At 41.7% G+C, this 25,883-nt stretch overlaps 1 pseudogene; it reads right to left on the minus strand.

The window, feature by feature from the left end:
• The window catches only part of LOC127452706 (activating signal cointegrator 1 complex subunit 3-like), a 252,981-nt pseudogene that overhangs the window by 208,764 nt on the left and 18,334 nt on the right, over positions 1 to 25,883 (minus strand).

Below are 25,883 nucleotides of genomic sequence, written 5' to 3' on the forward strand. Positions count from 1 at the left end.
TGCAAAGGGGATACTAATGCCCATGGTTTTGAAATTAGATGTCCAACAAGCTCATATAGTTGTGATGGTCAAGTGTCCACAAACTTTTGGTCATATAGTTTTTGAATGTACTGGGTGGTGTAGGGGTAGATTAGTGTTTTTAGGGTTTTTGAGTGGTGTTGTGGTAGATAAGGATATTTTGGCATGTCTGAATAGGTGATTAAGAGAAATATGATGAGGAATATGGAGAAGAATGAGAGGAATATGGAATATGGAAATGAGACAGTGCTGGTGGAGAAATAAATTAGGAGGCAGAGAAAGTGAAAGATTAAGAGACAGACAGACAACAGAGAAAAAGAACAAAAAGCACTCGTTGAGATGAAAGGAAAGGAACGATAAATAATAGAATGGTTAGGTTGTAACCTGCTGTTCACCTTGGGCAGCACTGGGAGATACTGCTCTGATGAGATCCACCAATCAATATCTAATGACCACCTCAAGGGTCCAGACAGGCCAAGACACAACACCTTATGCTTGCCATGCCATTGTGTGTGATTACAGTAACTAAAATAACATGTAAAACACACTGTGTGCATGGCCAAATACTCAACAGATGAAGTGACACATCCTCTCTGAGCTCCATGAGTCAGTCTGCACTAATGACCACCTGTTTCTTCATGTCTCAGAGTCTACCACACACCACAGAGACCTCTCAACAATGCAATTTTCCCACTCAGTATTGTTCTCTTGTTTTCTAGTATATTCCAGTAATATGTATGAACATCCTTAAAACAAGATGCATTTACTTGGGAAGTAAACCAACACCTAACAAGATCAATCTAACAAAGTTTAGTGATGTTTATGCTTATAAGAAGACAAAAACTACCCACCCAGTAAAACAAACTTCATTTTTAAAAGAAAAAGGGTAAACAATTTTACTGTTCTAAATCTATTGTTTTAAGTATAAATCTCACTAAATTGTGTTAGATTTCAATGAAAACAAGACTTAATATGACATTTTACATTTGACATAAAGACATGCTTACTGGAAAACAAAAATACTTGTATGTATGCTCCAGCTAACCACTGCAGAGATGGTCATTTTTAAAGAACTATTGTGAAAAAGCCTCTCGATGTTCACAACCTATATCTATGGGGGCAGTAAAGCACTGCTTTCAGCATGAGAGGTGTGATGACACCTTATTATTCTACAACATGTTCCCTCCCTTCATATCTCTCAGTTTTTGCTTTGTTTGCTCTGCTGTTGGGAAGGTACAATGAGGGCACTCAATTGATATGGTCAGAGGATGCTGAGTTTCCTGTGGGAGAACACGAGGACGTTTGCTTTTATTCAGATATTGATATTACACTTCTAATCACTTGGCCCCTGACCCATTCCTGTTTTCTACAATCCACTAAATCTATTCCTCATATCATCACTCTTGTTTTCACAGTTAAGTGCTCTGTTTAGCCATTAATACATGAATCTGTAGGGAAGGGAATGCGAGAGAGACCAAGATAATTCCCATGGGGAAGAATCGTAGTTATGGAATAAAGAAGCAACTAATATTGTGAAGGTTTGTGAAAACCTGACTGTGAAGGTTTTTATTCATTCAGCAGTCAGGTGGACATCATTTTTCTTTTAAAGGAACACCCTAAATGAAAACACACAATGGATGTCAATATTTTCACAGAAAAATTGCTAAAATTTCGTATTGTTTCTTACCAAATAGCTTCTCACCTATTGTATGCCTTCAGACGACGTACAAGTCGCATGGACTACTTTTATGATACTTTTGCATCCTTTGATAAGTTTTAAAGTGAGATATATTCATTAAAACATATCCTTTTGTGTTCCACACAAGAAAGGTATATATGTATGGAACAACAAGGGAGTAAATTCTAGTAAAGTATTACAAAATTTTAATTTTTGGGTAAACTATTCCTTTAAAACATTTCACAACTCAAAGTGGCTTCATCACTTGTTTGCAGGGCCAGATATTATCAAGAGCTCAGTGCAAAAATGCTACAAAATCTCTTAGCTGACTAATTATAAATCTCTTAGCTAAAAGTTAATATATTTTTATGATATTCAATTCTAGACTGTTGTGGCCTGTTGCTCTAAATATCCTAAGTGTCATACTGCGGTTTTCCGCGTACAGGTACTTTTTGCGCAAATTCGTCTTCAGCACATTATATGCAGAAAGTCCATGTGCAGCCTAGGTTTTCTAGACATGCAGACGCACTGAGTTTTTGCACATTGTCCGTGCATGTGCCTGCCGTTGCCTGTGCTAAAAGAATATAACAAAGCAGTCATAGTGTGCATGGATTGAACAAATCCATATGAGTCCGTAGGCAAATATTGCTCCTTACTAAAAAAGGTTTCTGACACTGGTTGCTTGATGTGAGGTACAGTATACAGGGCTCAATGATAAGCAGTTTTTGCCAAAATTTTCACTTGCCCTACCAAATAAATAAATAATAATAATAAAAAAACTAAAAAGTGCATGGAATAAAACTGATGTTTTTCATTACATTTTTTTCTTTTATTTTTTTTTTTAGAAACAAATAGCTTAACTGGAAATTGATGGCATACAATGCAAAACTTACTGATAACATTCTCACTATTTTTATAATACCTGCCATGGGTGTTGTACAATGAGTTCAGCTGAAACTGAGGAAACGGAAACCAGTAGCAGGAGAAGTACGCGCCTTTTCAGCGTGAGGGATGGAATGTCCGTTTGAAGCGTGAGAGTGATCTGCTCTGAATGCACAAGAGAAAATGAAAGTTTACAGAGGTTTAATGATAGTGCCATATTAATCTACTATACATCATGCAGAGTATTATGTACTGTATAATAATGCTATGGGGGAATATAATCCTAATGTCAAATGTCATGTCTGATTTGATTTCATCAGTAAATTACTATTATTAAACTGGATAAGCATGCACTTCCATTAAATATGTATTTTTTTAATTATATTTTGATGTAATCAGAGAAATATCATTTTAGAAAAATACTTTAAAATATTTTAAATGTATGTAATCAGTGACCGTGTGTAAGCAGCATATGTATCTAACATAATTCTGTATTTTTAGTTAGCGGAATTATTAGCTAATATTTCCATTTGCTGTCACCACTGGCCTGTTCTTAGATGAATTTAAGTCCCACTAAACTTTTAAGAATATACATTTTAGCTATTGTATTTATTTTAAAGGAAAGGAACTGGATTGCTTATGTCTTTTAATAAAAAAATAAATAAATCAAACTGAACATTTCTTGATTCAGGTTTAATTTAAAGAATCGTGAACCAAACCGAACTGTGAGATGAGTGAATCGTTACACCCCTACCACTTAGATATCTTCATTAGGGTGACCATACGTCCTTTTTTCCCCAAACATGTCCTCTTTTTTGGACCTGAAAAAAGCATCCGGCCGGGATTTCAAAATTGGCTATAAATGTCTGGGATTTGGCTTTCTTCATATTGATGTTCAGTTAGGACTCTCATACATTCTGTGTATTTGATACCACCAGTTTTCGTGTTCATGTTTCCTTACCTGATTATTTTGACAGAGAGCGGCAGACTAAGGGTGCTTCTCAATCGGAAGGCTGCAGCCTCGTTAGGCTGGATATCTCGGCTGCCATGTCATCAAGCACCGTCGAAGGCTATCTCAATTGTGAGGACACATGGAAGGCAGCCTTCTTTGCCATATTTTGGAGGATGCATCGGATGTATCCTTTGTGGCCTTCAATGACCCACAATCCTTTGCACATTTCCCAAATTATTTTAAAAAAGAGTGGAAAACGAGTTGCGTGGTGGCGGATGCAGAAACCTTTATGACGCTGCTTTTTTTCTTTCTCTCATTAAGTTTTTATTCACATTTGCACCAAGACAATATGTAAGAGAAAAATGCAAGTAGTTTACACAATACAACAAATTAGAATATACAAAGGATAAAATAAATAAATAAATAAAATTAATAAAAGGGCAATTACATGAATTTGAAAAGCTTTAAAAGTTGTATAGTTTTTACAAGTCTAGGGTTCTGAATTTTCATATTTTAAAGGGTTTAAATATAAATTCTAAGATCAGTGTTGCAAAATGTATTATTTAAAGGCTTTTTTGAGTGACTCTAGCTTTGTGAATAAAACATTTTGCTAAAATAATTGCATTTTATGAAGTATATGGGTTTTCTAAACAAAGTAAAATATCACATGGTTCTAAGTTATGGTTCACCATGAAAACTTACTAGACCATCTCATTCTAGCATTGAGTGCTGAGGAGGAGTCTAGCTACAGCCTCAGAAGGACTGGTCTAGGAAGGACGCAGCCTTCTGTTTGAGAAGCACCCTATGTGTGCAAAAAAAAAATCTCTTTCTCTCTTGCCTGCCCGCTTGCTTTCTGCACGTGCAGCCGTGCACTGTATGTGTGTAGGCAAAATGTCACCAGATGCTCTCTGCGCTCTCAACCAGAATCATAAATAACATAAGTTGCGAAAAAAAATTACTTTGAAATATACTACTTATAAGGGAAACGTAAACTAATAGGATGGATAAAATAGACCATGATTAACATTTTACAACCCCTTCCTCTAAAATTTGTAGTGCAACCTCTGTACTTGACCTGTAAAGCTGGTACTTAAATGCTAAAAAATCTGAAAATACAAAAACAAAACACAGATCAGGCCATGTGAGGGGTGAAACAAGCATCTAAATTGTTTTTTTTTTTAAGATTTACACATTTCAAATGTATAAAACTATTATATATTTTTAAATATATACATGTTACAATAAATGTAATTTGTTAAATATATTAAATATGTTTAATACATCACAAAGCATTAAAAAAAAAACACATCACAAAACTACCTGCTCGTTGTTTCACACCCTGGACTAAAACTGATATTGGGTTCCATCATAACATCAAGATCAGTTCAAGAGTTGCTTACATACTCAAGTTTCACAGATGAGGCAAATGCCTGTAGAAGTTCTGAATGACTGTGGCTCCCTAAAATTGCTCTTTGACATCTACAGACATGCAAAGAGGAGAGTATAGCATCAGAGCATGTGGCAGAATATACATAATTGTCAATAATTCAAATTCAGATTTATATAACATTTCAAAACCAGAAGTTAAACTTGTACACCTAAGCAACCCAGAAAAAGGTTTGAACCCAAGCAGTGGCAACCCGTGATCGTATTTCATCACAACTTCCTGGTTCCATGACTTTCATATCAAACATTTATAAAGCCACACCACTGATTTACTACCACAGCTTTAGGGCTTTACCTTTAGACACCTAGTGTTTCAAAGCAAAGTAACACATCATGCTTCGGTAGATTTGGATCATCAGTGTGAAGTCCTTAGGTTTGAGGTAAGGTTAAGGATGTGGGTATTGCTACTTATATTCTTCACCACTTGTCATATATACACACTTCCATCCTCAAACTGTTGGCCTGGAACTGTGTGCGGCGCAGCATTGCAAATGGATGTGTCTCAGTTGAATCATATTGATCGGTGAGAAAAGACAATCACTCTAAAAGAGCATGGCCTTATAGACTTCATAAGGCAGCACATTCACAACAAAAGCACTTTGTTTAGGACAATAATGTACAGATTTGGGACAAAATGCGGTTTGGAAGAGAAGTGAAGGAAGTCATCTATGGGAAATTACAACAGCCATCCTTAAACGAGTAGAGAAGAGAAAGAACTCAAGCAATTGCTGATCAACCTCATAATAAAATAATGATAGAAACAGTAGAAACGCACAGTATAACAGAATTGAATGGAACCTTAATTTACCACAACTTGGGCCCTTGTAAGTGACTTACTACAATGCTACGTGGTACACAACACTGTGATCTTTAATTACTTATGGAATGTTATAGGTTTTATACAAGTTAAGTTCTATCACCATCATCTGTGACTATGCTGATTTTTACAAACAAAAATAATTTTCAGAGCCTCTTTTTTGGCAGCCGCCCAGGCGAAATTTCGGCCAGCTGGAGCAAATTTAATCAGATTCATTTTTGAAGCCTGGTTTTCACACGAGTGTGGTGCAAGCCATCACAGAATGACTCCCACAAGTGATTCACTCTGCTCTATCCTTCTGTATCTCTGGAGAGTGCCAACCAGGCTTTCCTCGGTATGCATGCTTTAGAGATAGGACAGCACAGAGATCACTTGTGCAAGTTAACTGGGCTTCTCTCAATAAGCAAGTTTTGAGCTTATGCTTCTAGTTTGAAGTGGTATGGAGGAAGTTGAACCTCTCAAACAGCAAGACAGTCCAGCATGCTAAACAGCACTGAGGAGGGTAAGAGACAACACTGTGCCATGCGGCAAAATAAAGTTAATTTTCACAATGCATACCTTTGTACCTAAAATGTATCACGGTTTAACAGCAGTAACAGTAGGCCTGTCATGATTATTAAATAATCATCTAATCGTGTCTGACTTAGTTGAGATAACGTCCTGGTTACTTGCGTAACCTCCGTTCCCTGATGGAGGGAACGAGACGTTGTGTCGATGTAGTTACAGTAGGGGTCACTCTTGGGAGCCTGAGACGCCTCTGGTCTTTGATAAAAGGCCAATGAAAATTGGCGAGTGGTATTTGCATGCCACTCCCCCGGACATATGGGTATAAAAGGAGCTGGTATGCAACCACTTATTCAGGTTTTATGCTGAGGAGCCGAGACAAGGTCCAGCCATTTCAGCGGGTAGTTCAGCGTTGTGGCAGGAGGGACACAACTTCTCGTTCCCTCCATCAGGGAACGAAGGTTACGCAAGTAACCAGGACGTTCCCTATCTGTTACTCACTCGACGTTGTGTTGATGTAGTGACACTAGGGGTCCCTATACAAAACACCGCAACTGGCTGAACTGTGTTATGTGAACTGGTGGTGTGTGACGGGCAGACAACTGTGTGCCTCATAGCCAGCGCACCAGGCTGACACGTAACCTCCCCCAACATAGTTATGAGTGTCGAACGGCCCTTTGGGGACAAGTCAACTACCCAAAAGATAGAGGCAGGATAACCCAGTTGTGGCCTCTTTTCCCCTTCTTTTTTTCCACTCCCTAAAAAACAAGGGGGATTATCTGACTGGGCCACCAGGTCTAGTCGGGGGGTGTCCCTCCCAAGGGGAAGACACTGCAGAGACCACACCTTGCCCAAAGAGAGGGGGGGATATTTAAGTGGAAAATACATCACATGGTCTTGCCAACCATATGGAGAAGTCTCATGGCAGATCCTACCCAACGGGGGAGGAGTTACTTCAAACATGGAGACTGTGGCAGAGGGGGCTCTACCCAAGGAAGACGCAGTTTGCCAACAGGGAAACGAATTAGCGGAAGATATACATCGCAGGGGGTTACCTTACAGGGAACCACCACATGCGGAGCACCTACCCCAGAACAGCGCTCTTAGTTAGCAAGTGTACTGCGCCAGCAGCGAGTCTCTCCGAAAACTCGACTGCCACAGGGCTCGGAGGAAGTCAACCAGGGAACATAGCTTGTGAACACTACTGGGAAATAATGGCGCACGTCTTCAGCTCAGAGGAGGTGAAAGGCGCTATGTGCAAGCAATACACCCGGCTATCCAGGGCTTATCCGCTTGTATTGCGTGCCACTTCCTGGGATGAAACCGGTTCCACCCTGAGGTTGTAGAACCTTGCAAAGGTGTTGGGTGTTGCCCAGCCCACGGCTCTGCAAATGTCTGTTAGAGAGGCACCCCTGGCCAGGGCCCAGGAGGCCGCTACACCCCAGGTAGAATGGGCTCCTAGCCCTACGGGGGGCGGCACGTCCTGGGCATGATATGCCATAGCTATGGCATCAATGAGCCAGTGGGTGATCCTCTGCTTGGAGACAGCGCTTCCTTTCCGCTGTGCACCAAAGCAGACAAAGAGCTGCTCAGAGATCCTAAAGCTCTGCGTGCGATCCAAATAGATGCATAAAGTGTGCACCGGACACAGCAATGACAGGGCTGGGTCTGTCTCCTCCTGGGGCTGCGCTTGCATGTTCACCACCTGGTCCCTAAAAGGGGTCGTGGGAACCTTGGGCATATAGCCTGGTCGGGGTCTCAAGATCACGTGAGAGTAGCCCGGATCGAACTCCAGGCACGTTTGGCTGACAGAGAACGCTTGCAGGTCTCCTATCCTCTTGATGGAAGTGAGCGCAGTCAGGAGGGCAGTCTGCAAGGAGAGTGCCTTAAGCTCAGCTGACTGCAAAGGCTCAAAGGGGGCTCTCTGTAGACCCTGAAGAACTACAGAGTGGTCCCATGAGGGAACGAGGTGCAGTCTGGTGGGGTTCAGCCTCCTGGCACCTCTCAGGAACCTGATGATCAGGTCATGCTTTCCTACGGACTTACCGTCCACTGTGTCGTGGTGTGCTGCTATAGCAGCAACGTACACCTTCAAGGTGGAAGGGGACAGCCGCCCTTCCAACCTCTCCTGCAGGAAGGAAAGCACCGATCCGACTGCGCATCTCTGGGGGTCTTCCCATCAGGAAGAACACCACTTAGTGAACAGACACCACTTAAAGGCATACAGGCACCTCGTAGAGGGGGCTCTAGCCTGAATGATCATGTCTACCACCGTGGGTGGTAGACCACTTAGGTCTTCTGTGTCCCGTCCAGGGGCCAGACATGGAGATTCCAGAGGTCTGGTTGCGGGTGCCAGATGGTGCCCCATCCCTGAGAAAGAAGGTCCTTCCTCAGGGGAATTCGCCAGGGAGGGGGGCTGTCGTGATGAGCGTGAGGTCCGAGAACCACGTCTGGGTGAGCCAGTAGGGTGCTACCAGGATGACCTGCTCCTTGTCCTCCCTGACATTGCACAGAGTCTGTGCAAGTATGCTCACTGGGGGAAATGCATATTTGCGTAGGCCAGGAGGCCAGCTGTGTGCCAGCGCGTCTATGCCGAGAGGTGCCTCGGACAGGGCGTACCTGAGCGGGCAGTGGGAGGATTCTTGGGAGGCGAACAGGTCTACCTGTGCCTGTCCAAATTGACTCCAAATCAGCTGGACCACCTGAGGGTGGAGTCTCCACTCTCCCCTGAGGGTAACCTGCCTTGACAGCGCATCCGCTGAAGTGTTGAGGTCGCCCGGGATATGAGTGGCTCGCAGCGACTTGAAGTGCTTCTGACTCCAGAGGAGGAGACGGAGGGCGAGTTGTAACATACAACGAGAGCGCAGACCACCTTGGCGGTTGACATATGCTACAATTGCCGTGTTGTCTGTCCGAACTAACATGTGCTTGCCCTGGAACAACGGCCGGAACCTCCGAAAGGCGAGCAGAATTGCCAGAAACTCGAGGCAGTTGATGTGCCAATGTTGCAAACAGCGCCCCAGCCCGTTTTGGAGGCGTCTCTTGTAACCACGACACACCTGGAGACCTGCTCTAGGGGAACACCTGCCCGTAGAAACGAGAGGTCAGTCCAAGGGCTGAAGAGACGGTGACAGACCGGCGTGATGGCCACGCGATGTGTCCCGCGGCACCATGCTCATCTTGGGACTCGAGTCTGAAGCCAGTGCTGAAGCGGTCTCATATGCATCAACCCGAGCGGGGTGGCCACCGCTGAGGATGCCATATGCCCCAGAAGCCTCTGAAAGAGTTTCAGTGGAACCGCTGTTTTCTGTTTGAACACCTTCAAACAGGTCAGCACCGACTGCGCACACACGTTCGTGAGGCATGCTGTCAATGAGACTGTGTCCAACTCCAAACCTAGAAAGGAGATGCTCTGAACTGGGAGGAGCTTGCTCTTTTCCCAGCTGACCTGAAGCCCTAATCGGCTGAGGTGTGAGAGCACCAAGTCCCTGTGTGCACACAACATGTCCCAAGAGTGAGCTAGGATTAGCCAATCGTCAAGAAGTTGAGAACGCGAATGCCCACTTCCCTTAACGGGGCAAGAGCTGCCTCTGCGACCTTCGTGAAGATGCAAGGGGACAAGGACAGGCCGAAAGGGAGGACCTTGTACTGACACGACTGACCCTCGAATGCAAACCGCAGGAAGGGTCTGTGTCGAGGTAGAATCGAGACGTGAAAGTTCGCGTCCTTCAGGTCTACCACCACAAACCAATTTTTATGCCGGACGCTCACCAGAATGCATTTTTGCGTCAGCATCTAGGAACAGGAGTCCGTGTAAAGCCCTGTTCAGTACTCGCAGGTCCAAGATTGGCCGCAACCCACCGCCTTTTTTCGGTACGATGAAGTAGGGGCTGTAAAACCCCTTCTTCATCTCGGCCGGAGAGACGGGTTCTATCGCACCCTTCCGTAGGAGGGTGGCGATCTCCGTGCGCAAGGTAGCAGGGTTTTCGTCCTTCACCAAGGTGAAGTGGATACCGCTGAACCTGGGCGGACGCCTGGCAAACTGAATCGCATAGCCGAGTCGGACGGTCCGGACCAGCCATCGCGATGGATTGGAAAGCGCAAGCCACGCATCCAAATTCCACGCAAGGGGGACCAAAGGGACAATGTCATCGGACATTCTGGCAGGTGGGGCCTCGCGGCGGGGTGGAGCTTGTGGTGCCTCACCATGTCGTGGCCATGCTGAGTCTAGGGACATCGAAGCACTTACCTGGCTCCTTGTGACCACCCTCGGAACAGCCTGGGATGGGGGAGGAAGAGGCCTGTCCTCGCAACCCGTGGAGACTGTCACATCGGGGGCGGATAGGTGCCACAGCTGGGCACGCAGGGGCGGGGAGACCGCCGCTGGAGCACCAATCCTGCATGGGAAAAAAGGTGGACGGTGGTCATGATGACAACCGTGCACACTGGGTATGTGACCCAGGGAATGAGGAGATCGCTCTTTTACGGAACTGTTGGGTACCTCAGCCACTTGGGCATGCGGTGAAATCAAATGGAGACTGGAGAGGATTGAGTAATGGAAAATGGTGCAAACAAGGCTGTGTTTACCTGCAAGTGTTTAACCCAGAGTAAAGCTCCCCTACAGGGTTGAAGTAATCCATCTATTCAGGAGGACTTTTATTCGGCCTCACAATCAGGGATCCAGTCACTCAACAGGGGTGCAGAAGGCACATTGCATACAATCACACTCTCAGCCTCCAGCGGCTAATATACCAGATACGTGGCATTAAAGGCTAACTAATGTTAAACCTGTTTACTGTCAGAATAAATAGAGGGGCTGGTAAAACTTACTTAAACACCACTTTTCAAATTGACATGTAACTTTCAAGTGACTTTTCATATTATCTGCTACTTCAAGGAATCTCCAGGGCTAGATTCAGCTTAATGTTCATGTTTTTCAACTGCGGCATGCTGTCGATTACCAAAGACAATATTTTAGACTCGTCCCACGGTGTGTATAAATGAAAAAGAAACACAATTTTGAGCGATGACGGAAACAGATCATTGCATTATTTATTTTTTTTAATGTGAGAATTAATTCAGTGTTACAGCCCTATCTGTGATTAGTGCCACACAAAACCTTGCAGCGTATTCTACTGGATTTTACTGCTCGTCATTTAAAAAGTTTGACATATTCCCCACACCTCATGTTTTTATGTGCATTTTGAAAAGGTTTTATATGAATGTTAAGTAAAGGGTGAAATTTAAATATTTCTGTCTTATTCGACCAATACGATTGTAATACTGTCAGGTCCATTTAACATGTTTGACCATTCTGCCATATTGAGTGCAATATATGGCCCGGCCTGGGGCCGGGCCGAAGGGGCGGGCTGAGGCGGAGCCGGTGCAGTCACCGCAGGGGGACGCCCTTGGCGACGAGCAGACGGGGTGTGGGATCTTGAGCAGCAACAGGGCAGGATATGCCGGATAGCCTCCATCTGCTGCTTCACCGTCGAGAACTGCTGGGCAAAGTCCTCAACGGTGTCGCTGAATAGGCCAGCCTGGCAGATGGGGGCAGCAAAGAACCGTGTCTTGTCTGCCTCACCCATCTCGACCAGGTTGAGCCAAAGGTGGCGCTCCTGGACCACTAATGTGGACATCATCCACCCGAGAGACCGTGCCATGACCTTCTTTGCTCGGAGAGTGAGGTCGGTCGCCGAGCGCAGTTCCTGCATCAGATCTGGGGCGGAACTACCCTCATGCAGTTCTTTTAGTGCCTTGGCTTGGTGGACCTGCAGGAGAGCCATGGCGTGCAGGGCAGAGGCAGCTTGTCCAGCAGCACTGTAGGCCTTGGCCATCAGGGACGAAGTGAACCTACAGGGCTTGGATGGGAGCTTTGGGCATCCACGGCAGGTGGCGGCGCTCTGCGGGCATAGGTGCACCGCGAGTGCCTTATCCACCGGGGGAATCGCCATATAGCCCCTGGCCGCCCCACCATCGAGGGTAGTGAGGGTGGGGGAACTGAGAAATCGAGACCGGGCAGTAAAAGGTGCCTCCCACGATTTTGTCAGCTCCTCGTGCACTTCCGGCAAGAAAGGCATTGGAGCGGGGTGCGGCTGCTTTGCACCAATCATCAAGCCGCGAGGTTCAGGGGAGAGTGGAGGGTTCCACTCTAGCCCGACACTCGCGGCCGCCCGGGAAAGCATGTCCGTCATCTCTGCATCAGCCTGTGACTGGGCAATCATTCCTGAAGGGGGAGCCCAGCTGAGGCTTCTGCGTCCGACTGGACAAGCCCCTCTCCGCGAAAGCAAGCCGCGACCGCAACGTTGCCATAGTCATGTTCTCGCAGTGAGAACATGAACCATCCACGAATGCTGCCTCCATGTGGGTCGCGCCCAGAATGGGAAATGGGGTATGGCAGTAATTCCTCGTCACTGTCAGCATCCACAACTGCCATGGTCCACGAGCCAGCACCCATGCCTACAACGGTCCAGGAGCCAGTGCCCACGTCTTCCATGCTCCTCATTTTAACACCTCCTGGTGCCATGGGATGTATTATTTGTATATTAACATGTAGCAGCCAAACATATTTGGAATTATGCAAAAGTGAAATAAAAGTGAATCTGGAACGCTTAAAACAGGGATGCTGCTCACACTTAAGGAATGAAATCTAATTTTTCATAATAGTATAGCAAGATCTACCATGCACAATACTGTATATATGTAAGCAGTATTATCACGATACCGAAATTTCTGAAGTTGGCAATGAAATTTGATGACTCTCGATACCAATTTCGATACTACAACAAATAATAGCCTATTACAAATACTAATTTGTTAATTATGTACAGTAAATACTGTTTCAAGTTATGTTGTAACCCTAATATAATACATAATAGCTATTCAGGTTGGCTGGGATCCAACGACAAAAGTGTAAATGCAAAATGGACCAAGACTAAAGTTGACCAAAAGAGAGACAGAGATTTTATGCATTTTGAAATATTTAGAAATTTAAAATATTGTTTTTAATGTCAGTCATTTTTGGACATAATGTCATGTTAGGGAAATCATGTAAAAGTTAAATATGAATAAATGACTTAGTTTATAAAGCACACATACACCTTTGACAAAACAATTTGTATGACAATTAATCATAATAATCAAATAATTCACATTTTTTAGATGCTTAGATGATGAAAAATAACTCATATTCAATGTAAACATGAAATGCAAGACATTTCGCAATATATTATTTAACTGCTGTTATGTGATAAATCATCTTCGAGCAAGTGGATGACAGTTTACATAAGCCACCACCGAAAACCATTTCTGACCCAGTAAAAACAGTACATGGGGCCAGGCAGTTAACATTAACACACATTGTTTTAAAAGTATAGCAACACGACTTTAACACTATCTGTGTTTGCATGAGACTAGTTTGACCAACTTTCAAGTTTGTTGTCATGATCACAAAAATGGAAGCGTAAGCATAGTTTTAGCAGGAAGATCTCAGGATTAATTCTATCAGGCATCTCATCCAATCAAAATTGTCACACAATAATTAAATTGTGTGACAATTTACACAACTTCACAGCTCAGAATGAAAACAGGGTTTTACTGAATTAATCACACTGAACATTATGCAACAAACGCTGTCGATAGAGTAACTCATATTGAAGCAAGAACATTCCTTTAAACACTTTTATAATTGGTTCAGATCTCCTGGAGTAATCTGAGGTTCAAAGTCTGGGTCAAGGACACGATGCTAATAGTTCAGGGGTCAACGCTTGTGGCAACCTTCAACCTTTCGGTAACCACTCTAAAACCTTCACCGGTACATTACACCACCCCTAACATGCTTACAGCAGCCCTATCTCAGGTATAACTTCAGGATAACCAAGTCTCATGATATGATGATGTGAAAACCAATTCATTGTGGATCCACCACTGGCAGACAACTATGAAGCCACTTGGATGAGCGGATAAATGTTTTGGGTTATGGTTAGCCAAGTCCAAGTCCAGCTTACCAAGCCATGTCTAGCCGTAGCCCAAGGTGTATTGTGTTTGTTTATGTGTACTCTACCTGAGTGCGCAGGATTTCTCCTTTGGTCAGTTGCATGTCTCCCGTCTGTTGGGCCTCATGTATTCAGATAACACAGTCGTGAAAACCTAACTCAGGCCCATATACCAAGTCATAAATTTTACTGATAAAAATCGTGCCAAAATCAAACAAAGGGAGTCCAATACAGACTACAAATCCCATGAAGCCTTGCTCACTAAAGGATCGAACTCTCAACTCCTATTGGATGAGGCACACGACAGAACGCACCTCAACCATGACATCATCAGGAGTAGAAATACCTCTGAAATGCTTCCAGGATTTGCTTCCAGCAACTTTGCTCGCCGTGTGTAGACGCAGCTCATCGCTGATCTCAGGTGCAGCCTCGTGGCACAAGGAAGTAACGTCCGACTTGAAACTGTGGCCATACAATCTCCATCTCACTGGACGAGTTGAGATTACTCTGTGTTCCACCGAACACTAACTGATCCGAAGGAGACCGCTGAGAAATCCGCACCTTCATCCGTTTGCCTGTAGAAGTGAAGAGATAAAAGATTTCTCTTCCATCTTCAATCAAGTCGACATCGCTGATTTCTCCGCCAGCCCGCAGAGATTAAGCAGCCGTACCGCCTGATGACAGAGTGAGGAAACAGCCTCCCGTCATCACCCGAGCCTCGAGGAACTGAGTCGGAGTTGATGAACACACATTCTATGTCCTCGTACGATTCAAGCAAGAGGTTTACATCTGGGCAGAGATAGAATATTATAGTGTGTTATTCTTGTGTATCAAGGTTATTGCTTGTACAGTTTACGGACCACCGAGTCCGCTCATTGCGATTAACACTCAGGGTATTAATTATCACGAATGAGATTTGCTGTATTGTATTCCAACCACATTGGACTGTTGTGCATTTCTGCCATCGCGGGTGAGACCGGCACACTGAGTTTATCCATTAAAGAATCAAAGACCACGGGACAGTTTACGAGCCGTCCACCACGTCTCTGAGTGATAAACTAACAGCTGCTTTCTCTCCCACGATTGCGAAATCGGCTTTGGGACCATCACTTAATTCTCTCTCTCTCTCGTACTAACCACACACACACACACGCGACCCCTCACAAACATTCTCGCACACATTTTTGGCTAGTAGATAGCTTCGTGATAAAGCTCAGCTTTGTCCCTAAACTATCGTACAAGCAGATACATGCGGTAACTGGTAGACGCCATTTACTGTTTTCTCTCCGCCCACATTCGTGGCCATATTCTCTGGCCGGAAGTCTCACGTGACATACTCTCCATGAGAGTCACGTCTGCCATTTTGTGCACGTCCCTCCTTAGACACACACACACACACTCGCTCTCACACACACACACACACACACCCTCATGTGTTATAGGATTATTTTGATTTCCATATCTAATCATATCACTGTTTAGTTTGTAGTTGTACGTCGGAAGTTTATTGACTGCATTGTGTTAATTATTAATTGATATTACTGCATAAACATTTGTTATACTTCAAAGAGAAGTGTTTTGGTTTGTTTTGCATACACCTGTGTCTTGCTGACGGGATATCAGTGCTCGCATTCAAGCCTTCATTCATTGTTTTTGTTCCTGAAAATCGATATTCTTCGGATGTCGATTTTCCTAAGAAAACAATCTAATATTGAGACTGTTATACTATCTGGTTATAAGTCCCTGATTCCAGGGTAGTGCCCCATCAATATTAATCCTTATTAATATTCTATTGATTTTTTATAATTGATAATTATCTTTGATGATTGTTGAATTTGAATGATCAATAAGCTAGTGTTAATTTTAATTAATGTTTCATCGATGTTAATGATTAGTGATTATCTTTGATAATTGTTTATTTAAAGGATTAGAAAAAGCTAACATTGATTCTCATCAATGTTCTATTGATTTTAATAATTAATAATTATCTTTGATAATTATTAATTATTGCTAATAACCAAACCCGCTCCTAAATGTAGCGCACTACATTTACTGGAGCCCCATATGAGGTTTTAATGAGTTAGATTCAATTAATTAATTTAAATATTAATTAATAACTAAAGAAATAATTACCAATTATTCTGATAGTAACACTGATCTAAACAACCAGTAAAGCCGTACACATCAATTCTTTGACAGCGATGCCCAGCGGCTCCAATCGCTTACTGAAGTAATTAGTCATCTGGGCCAACAGGGCCTTCATCGGAGCCACATATACAATCTATAGAGAGAGAGGAAAAGCACATAATAAATGAGAAAAAGAACAGTACCATTTGTTCCCTGGCAACCAGTACAAATATCAATTTACAAAGAAATATGAAGCTGGCTGCTTAAAGTGAGCTAGTTTAATGGTGATGTATGAAGACTGTCTATCATCGTTGGATCTAGCGTGTATGAGAATGTGCGTCACAAGACAATGTGTCCGTTTAGATCTGCAAACTATGGTAAAACTTATTCACACATATTTAATGATCAAGTCTATCCTTGCTTGTCGTAAATGATACAAATGCAGCCAATCAAGTAGTGTTGTGTCTATGGATTGAGGGTTGGTGTAGAGGTGAGTAACTGGCTGCAAGAAAACCATACGCAACCCAAGATAAATAACACACACAGAGCCAGACGCGGTGTGGTCTCTGTGAGTCTGTATACCCTGAACTGGTCCTCGCGGATGACTCCTCCTGGCTGCAGGTGATTGCAGATCTCGTGTAGGATGGTGAGCATGGCGATGTTGGTCTTTTCTGCACTGGTGGGAGCACAGATGAGCAGATATTCATTGGTGTTATAAGCCGTCTCATACTATAGACTGAATTCTGTTTAACTGCTTCATGCCCTTGAACACCAACTGGCCAATCTAGAGACACACAATAAAGCATTACACTAAGACTGAAGGCCTCAAACACAAATGTGCGGAGAGAGAGAAGGCCGATGAAATGAAAACTCATGCATTAGTTACAAACGATTTCTTTCTTTTCTTGCTGTGTTTTATCTGTCAAAATAACAATTGGAATTATCTGTTAAAAAAATCCTGGATGACTGGCAAGCGCTTGGGAATGCGAGCTCTCGTGCCACACACACGGGAGGGAGAGAAGAGAAGGCGCGTGCATGTGCGAGAATCCACATATATCAGGTAAAGATGGAAAAAAAATGATGTTCTAGATTTAAATGGTTTAAACACATTAAAATGTTTCTCATGTTTTCAAACAGGTCTTAGAAGCACTAGGCACACATGTGCAACCATGTCATTATATTAATGTACTCATACTCAGAAATATGAAATTATGACACTGATACCGACTATGAATATTTAACCCCCATTATTGGCCCAATACGAGTACAACCGAGTAGTATCAGTGCACCTCTACTGTGAGCCAACTGGCTCATTCATATGTGATGTCTAAAGCCAATTGGCTCACATGGTGGAAGCTTATCCCTTTGACATGTAATCTGTTAGCCAATCAACTTGCATACTCTCTTTTTGTCTAACATTCAAATTTGCTCAGTTTGCAGGTGAACCAGTTTCACTTCAGTGCATTGTGAGAGTTTTCTCTGAAACCTTCCTCCTCCCCAGCTCCACTTGTCTAAATATGATACATGGGGATTATATTTATAGTATGTCTAGTTGTGCAGCATGCAGCAGCATCTCCACATAACTTAACTCAGTATATCTGTGTGTGTCCTAGCAGTCCAAAGTCTCTGTGCTTGCTCTGCAGCAGCAGCAGCATATAAAATCTAGTCCACCAAATTCAATATCCTATCAATATTTCCTACCCATATTACCATACTAAATCATTCCAAGAGTTGTCATGACTGAAATATAATAATTTAAATAATTATTATATACTGTTGTTATAGTGCTTTTTGGGTTATGTGTCCACTGATTCTACTGATATATTTATGTAGAACAAAAGCTAGAAATAAGCTAGTTATTTACAAACAGCATGATAATAATGTAGGATAATTTACACTTTCAGTCAATAAAATATTGAAATGCACAAAGAGTGTTATGTCATTTAAGGCCGGAAGGGCAGCAGTTCCTCTCCAGAGTGGGAAGGGGGGTGTAAGGCACAGGCTGGATAGCTCCCCGGCATGAATCGGGAGATGGGGGTGTGTGGCGGGCGGGGCCGAGCGATGACGGAGCAGAGCGGGGCCGGAATGGACACCTGGGGTGAATGATCTTGCCCAGCTGTTGGTGATTGCGATGTTGGTGGGCGAGGGATAAAGTTGCAACCAGAGCTGCAGTCGGGAGAGAGACACACAGCTTTGTTGCATCTCTCTCTCTCTGTGTATGTGTGTGTGATTGAGAGCTGCTGCTGATAAGCAGAGTGATTGAGTGCATGCTTCTGGAAAAGCATTGTGTGATTGTGAAGACACTGGAAAGTGTTAAAATAACTGTTGTATGTTTGGATGTGCATCTGGCTCCTGCTTCCTTCTTCCCTCATGAGCAAAGGTCTTTCACACACATATCCACTTTTTTTTGCATCGAAATGACCAATGAAAATATGTTTAATCAGGCTATCTGTTTAACAATATCTCCATTGGCCCTAAGAAATGTCCATCAAAACTGTGTATGTCCCCCCCCTTATGATTTGAAGAGCATCAACTAATTTACCTCAGCTGTCCGGCTGAAGTGTAGTGATGAGATTGCCTATATCATGCTGGCTCTGTGATATCCCTGACAACCAAAGCATTTCATGCATGCACAATGTCAGGTGGCTTTAAAAAGAAGACTATACCAGCCATATATGGTTATATGATTTCCAGATTTCCATCTTCGCGAAACCACGAGTGAAAGCTAATTCAACTGGCAATTTATGCGTTGGACCCAGAAAACGCGTCTTGAAACCGAACTGTCCATTCAACAACCAGACTAGAAACCCTAGTCAAAAACTGATTTTGATCTAAAATAGTAAGTGAAAGCTCAGATTATATCCGAAAATAAATTCTCTAGCAATTGATAACCTACCAACTGAGTTCTGGAAACATGAACAGTTAAACTCGAGTCTGTAAATGAACATGCGCCATTGGAACCCATGATAAGAAAAACGTGTATGTCCACGTTGGCTAACAAAAATCCATGTAAGTCCAATTAAAATATAGAACAGTTCACTAACAGATGTGTAATGACAGAAGTCATGTTCTTGAAAAATAAGTTTTTGGAGATGCGTGCTATTCATCAGACAGCGATGATTTATTAAACTCATTGTAATATTTCTTATGAAATCGCAATTGTAATGATTCTTCCTCAAATGTTTTAATTTGATATTATTGCTGTAAATGTAATAACATTAACGTTAACCAGCATTAAATCACGAGTCTTAGCCTAGCAGTGCTTTGTCACATTGAGTCTGGGTGCTCATGCAGGTCATGGGAGTTTGATTTTGGCGAGTACAATTAGTCTTCTCCTTATTTCATGTTCTCTCTTGACTTTCTTACAATAAAAATGACAAAAAGGCCAAAAAATACCTTCCTCCTTTTGAGTCATTCAGTGTAATGCAGTATTCAAGAAACTGAATACAGAGTATGTGTGTTTGTGTTTGTGTAACAGATGTGCTGTTGTTATGTGTGATTAAGACACATATGGTCAGAGGGACAGAGCACCAGCAGCCAAAACTTAATGAAGCCACTTTAATGTGCAGCTAATGAGTGACTCAGGTCTCCACAGTGAAACGAATCAATCAATGTCAGCCACAGTCTAAGGATGCTGAACCCAAAGTAGTGCAGGTCTGTAATGAAATACTACTGATGCCATCAGATCTATGGGTCACTGTTGGTTTATGCATAGCTGAGTCTGTACAAAGTTCTTGAAGAGTGTGAATACCAAAGAGCTCATAAAAGGCCACCAGGAATAAGTAGGGGGAAACTGTCTCCAAGCAGTGTCATGAGCTGTCAACTATGCTGGCCAACTCACACTGGGGGTGACAGCTGCCTCTCTCACCAGAGTTCTTATAAGAGACAAAAAAAGCTGTGTTCTTTTTATTTTTGGGCAATGTGGATATATATATATATATATATATATATACAGTTTTCCTGAGCAACCACTGGGCGGGACCATGATGATTCTAATTGCCAGTTTTCTGTTTCTGGTCTGGAGATGCACTTTAAAAACGATCAAAACGAGCAATCCAGACAGAGAACAACCATTTGTTTTGGGAGTAAAAATGTATGTCAGGCTCATCATGTGCCGTTGTTGGCTGTCGTAAAAACTCAAAGTAGTGATATCAACATAACTAACCTCGGACCATCACTTCATGACATCTACATACTTAGGTGAGGCACTGTCAATAAAAATGGTCATCTCAACTCTGTGAAGTATTAGCACTATAGAGCCATGTGTTTTTGACAATTTTTACAAATGTAATACCTTAAACATCACATTAACCACTAAGAATATATGCAGATGTGAGTGAAAACCCTGGAGTCTGGAAATTGAAAACATCCGCATTCAGGAAAAAATATATATACACTGGCAACCAAAAGTTTGGAATAATGTACACATTTTGCTCTTATGGAAAGAAATTGGTACTTTTATTCACCAAAGTGGCATTCAACCGATTACAATGTATAGTCAGGACATTAATAATGTGAAAAATTACTATTACAATTTGGAGAAAAAAAAATCCTCCATGTGCAGCAATGACAGCTTTGCAGATCCTGGCATTCTAGCTGTCAGTTTGTCCAGATACTCAGGTGACATTTCACCCCACGCTTCCTGTAGCACTTGCCATAGATGTGGCTGTCTTGTCGGGCACTTCTCACACACCTTACAATCTAGCTGATCCCACCAAAGCTCAATGAGTTTAAGATCCATTACACTCTTTTCCAATTATCTGTTGTCCAATGTCTGTGTTTCTTTGCCCAGTCTAACCTTTTCCTGCACCCCTGAGTCTTCTCTTTACTGTTGTACATGAAACTGGTGTTGAGCGGGTAGAATTCAATGAAGCTGTCAGCTGAGGACATGTGAGGCGTCTATTCCTCAAATTAGAGACTCTGATGTACTTATCCTCTTGTTTAGTTGTACATCTGGCCTTCCACATCTCTTTCTGTCCTTGTTAGAGCCAGTTGTCCTTTGTCTTTGAAGACTGTAGTGTACACCTTTGTATGAAATCTTCAGCTTTCTGGCAATTTCAAGCATTGTATAGCCTCCATTCCTCAAAACAATGATTGGCTGATGAGTTTCTAGAGAAAGCTGTTTCTTGTTTGCCATTTTTGACCTTGTAAAAGGGTCCACAGCAGAATGGAAGGAGGACACAGGGATACAGGCTTCTCCTGGCACAGGTAAGACTTTTAATTGGCAACTTCAACACTTACAGCTTCACAAAACTCTTTAGCTTTACAGGTACATAGTTTCACCAACTCATTAGCGTCAGAGATATGAACATTCATAAACTCATCAGCTTCACAGACACCATGGACTTCCTTGTGCTAGGCTCTCTCTATCTCTCTCTGCCGGTGGTGTGGCTGCTTATATGCCGCTCTCCCCATGCTCACTGGAATTAGAGACAGGTGTTAGACATAATCTAGCTCAGGTGCAAGCGCCCTTACCACTTTCTCCCTCTCCGGACGGATGTTTGACCACGCCCCCACTGCCACAGACCTAAAATTGACCTTAAGATATGCCAGTCTGTTGCATACTGTGGCAACTCAAAAACAAACACAAAGACAATGTTAAGCTTCATTTAACGAACCAAAAAGCTTTCAGCAGTGTTTGATATAATGGCAAGTGATTTTCTAGTACCAAATTAGCAATTTAGTATGATTACTCAAGGATAAGGTATTGGAGTGATGGCTGCTGGAAATGAGGCCTGTCTAGATTTGATCAAAAATGACTTTTTTCAAATAGTGATGGTGATGTTTTTTACATCAGTAATGTCCTGACTATACTTTGTGATCAGTTGAATGCTACTTTGGTGAAAGTACAAATTTCCTTCTGAAACAGCAAAATCTGTACATCATTCCAAACTTTTGGCTGCCAGTGTGTGTGTGTGTGTATATATATATATATATACACACTCCTATGACCCGAGAGTGACTGACTGTTATGTGTGTTTTTGTTTATTTCTATTTCCATTTATTTGCTACTAGTAGCCCCTTAGAAGCATGCATTTTTTTTTTTTTACAAATATATTTTCTAAAAATGTATGTCCTTATATTGACAGTGGGACTAAGTTTTGACATTTTAAATAATACCAAGCTAGAGAAAGTCAGATTTTGTTTATCAAATTGTTTATGTTTCCAGGAGTGTTGGTTATTCATGTTTTTGAGACATTACAGACATTACAGCTAATTTTCTGTAAAGCTGATTTGGAACAATGTGTATTGAGAAAAGCACAAATAAAAATCTATTCAAATAAAAATGATTTGACTTGATTTGACTTCTGTTTTATTTATTTTTTTCTACTTTGGCAACAAAATCTCGATGTTTTCTCTTTACACTGTCAAACAAACAAGTTATGCCAGTGCTGAAGCATTTTACCAATCAGAAAGTAACATAATTCATTCTGATTCAAAGTAATGAAAAGTATCATCCAATCACAGCCAGCAACGTTAAAAAAAAAATATACATTATAAATGCTGAATCTATGTACTGATTATCATTGTTCCATGACTGCCAAACATGTTGCGTGATCCAAACATCATCTGCAGCCTGAAACTGAACTTTTGACCGGATGTTAGGAGTGAATGCACTTAGTTGCACAGGAAAGATATAAGATGCTCCCTTGCTCCCTATTTAGTGAATGACTTAACCTCCAGTGTGCTGTCTGTCTGCACTGGTCTCAGAACAGTTTGAAATGCACCTTATTGTCATCCTAACTCCGTATAAATCCACTGAAAACAAAATGTTCCATCTTTTGAATACACCCATTGATTCTCAATGTGATAAAGTACAGGGAATATAGTATTTCTTAGGGAAAAATAGCCCTAAAGAGACTCTAGTCTTTTGACTCAAATAGGTTTCAATATAAAATTTAATGAGGTTTCTCACCAAATGGATAATGGCCAAGTTAAAACATTAAAATCATGGCATTGTTCACAAAATTGCTTTATTTCAAATCTGTAAAAAATCCTGTGAAATATACTGTGAATATTCAATAAATCTACCAGCCTTACTGCTAAGCACTGCTATTTTCAGAGTCATCCTCATTAAAGTAGGCAACTCATGAAATTATTAGATCATACAGGGACAGAGAAGTAATATACTCTACTCAAATTACACAGAATAAAATAAATCCAGAATGGTTTAAATTATTTTTCATTTGACTTTTCTTCCTGAAGTCTCCAACTATCTGCATCCCTCATTCATGCAATGGAGCATTGGATCAGGGAATCAGGATTCTTTAACAGTGCTATTACTCTCTTCCTTTATCGTTCTGCTCTGGCACACTTTAAATGAAAAGAAAAAACAATTAGGCTGAGAGAGTTATTATAGGGCTCTGATCTGATTTAAAAGCCAGGACTGAAAAGTCAAATGAAAGAGCTTATTAGCAGTTGTAAGATACTTCAGAGAACAGCGGTAGAATCCATAAGACACAGACAGACAGATCTACTGCAGTGAACTTCATTATTACAGTGAGGAAGAGACAGATTGTTTAGAGAAACAGTGATTGATAATCTAAAATAAAATTGGAAGCATCTGTAAATCCAAATGGCACAGCCCTGAAGTCCAAAAGACCATGTCTCATATGTTATTTTATGGTTCAAAAGTGTGTTCAAATAAACAACCCTGTGAAAACCACTCTGATGCAGATTTTACAGTAGTACTATCCAACAATCTGACTGGCATATCATCTACACCAATCATAGTGGAAGGAAGTTTTGTTGCAGAGGAGAAAAAGAAAAGGTTCTGTATTCTATCATCACTTAATCTACCTTGTGTCATTATAAGCCTGAAATGTTATTCCATGCTCACTGATGATCTTCCCCTGAACCTTAATATAATTTGCTCTCATATAAATTCAAACACTTAAGACATATCACACCAGGTTTGAACATTTAAAACATAATTTTTATGTCATTCATAAGTTTGTAAAACCTTAAAAGGAAATCATATATCCCTATTTTATTATTTGCTTTATATATTTGAAGTTAAATATGTAAAAATGACTTCTTAAAGTGTATGAAACACATGCATTTTAAGCAGTATGACAATTTATATGACAGTTAATCATGAAAGCCCTAAGGGTACATTTACACGACAACAATGTACTAAAAACGGAAAAGTTTTTCCTTTGCATTTTTGAAAGGTTTCACGTACAGACGACAGTGTTGTCAAAATGATCCCCGTTCACACGGATCCGCGAAAATGACTAAAAACACTGTATTTTGCATGCCAGGCCAGTAGATGGCGATGTCACTTTGTAAAGAAACACTATGCGCCTGTGCACATAAGCATTCTTCCACAGAGCAGTGAATACAAACAATGAAGATGGTGAAAGCATCGAGCAATTTTGTCTGGACGGACGATGAGGTTGCTTTATTACTACAAGTGACCCTGGACTATAAAGCACACCACCTTTTTAAGGACTCCAACTGGTGATCTCATGTTGGTCTGTTCGTCCTGGAGGTAAGGACGAAGTTCTCGAAGTTCATGTCTATAGAATAAACACGTAATAAACGTGCGCATGACGTCATCGTTTTCACAAATTTGCATTGTTGTATGTTTACACGGAGACGATAACGACATTGTTTTCAAAAATGCGCACTTTGAAACCAGTTTTCAAAAGTTTGCGTTTTCAGGCCCCAAAACGCTGTTGTCGTGTAATCGAACAGCCAAAACGCATAAAAAGTTTTCCGTTTTTAGTTGAAAACATTGTTGTGTAAACGGCCCCTAAAAGAGACAATTAATCGACATAGCCCTAAAAAAAAAGAAAAGACAATTAATCATCATAATCGCAATTATTTATTTGATAATTAATCACCAGCCAAATTTCAGAATCATGACAGCCCTAGTGTTGGCACAACTGTTTTCAGTTTCAAATTGGTTAGATACTTTGGCCATTTAGTGTTTAAAATATTAAATTATTTTTATTTGCATATATCACAAACAGTAGGTATGCATTGCGGTGGTGGAGACATGTCTTTTTAAAAAAAATGCCCAAAAGTGCTGATTGTGGGGTCCAAAAGCCCTGTATCCAAAAAGATTTGGGTTTCTTTAGATTTCATCAATACCAGTGGATCTGGACAAATTCAGGAAATTCAGACATTATTATCGTGTCTTCTCTATTAAGACCAATTTGCCCCACAGCTGCTGTTGGTAGATTTACATTTTCAGAAAGGAAGTGCACAAACTCTAATTGGCAAACGGCTGTTTTTAATTTCCAAAGTGTAATTGCTATGATAGACATGCGGTCAAATATGATAAATATATGATCTAACAATTATTTGATTCCACCATGTAAGATATAAAAAGACAAATAAGGACGTCTCCACCACCGCAGTGCATACCTACTGTTTGTGATATAGGCAAATAAAAATAGCTGACTTTAGTTTCTGCTTGTAGGTTGGAAGAAGATGAACCAGACATTGATCAGAGAG

The sequence above is a fragment of the Myxocyprinus asiaticus genome, chromosome 15, assembly GCF_019703515.2.
Source record: "Myxocyprinus asiaticus isolate MX2 ecotype Aquarium Trade chromosome 15, UBuf_Myxa_2, whole genome shotgun sequence".
In the NCBI taxonomy this organism is placed as follows: Eukaryota; Metazoa; Chordata; class Actinopteri; order Cypriniformes; family Catostomidae; genus Myxocyprinus; species Myxocyprinus asiaticus.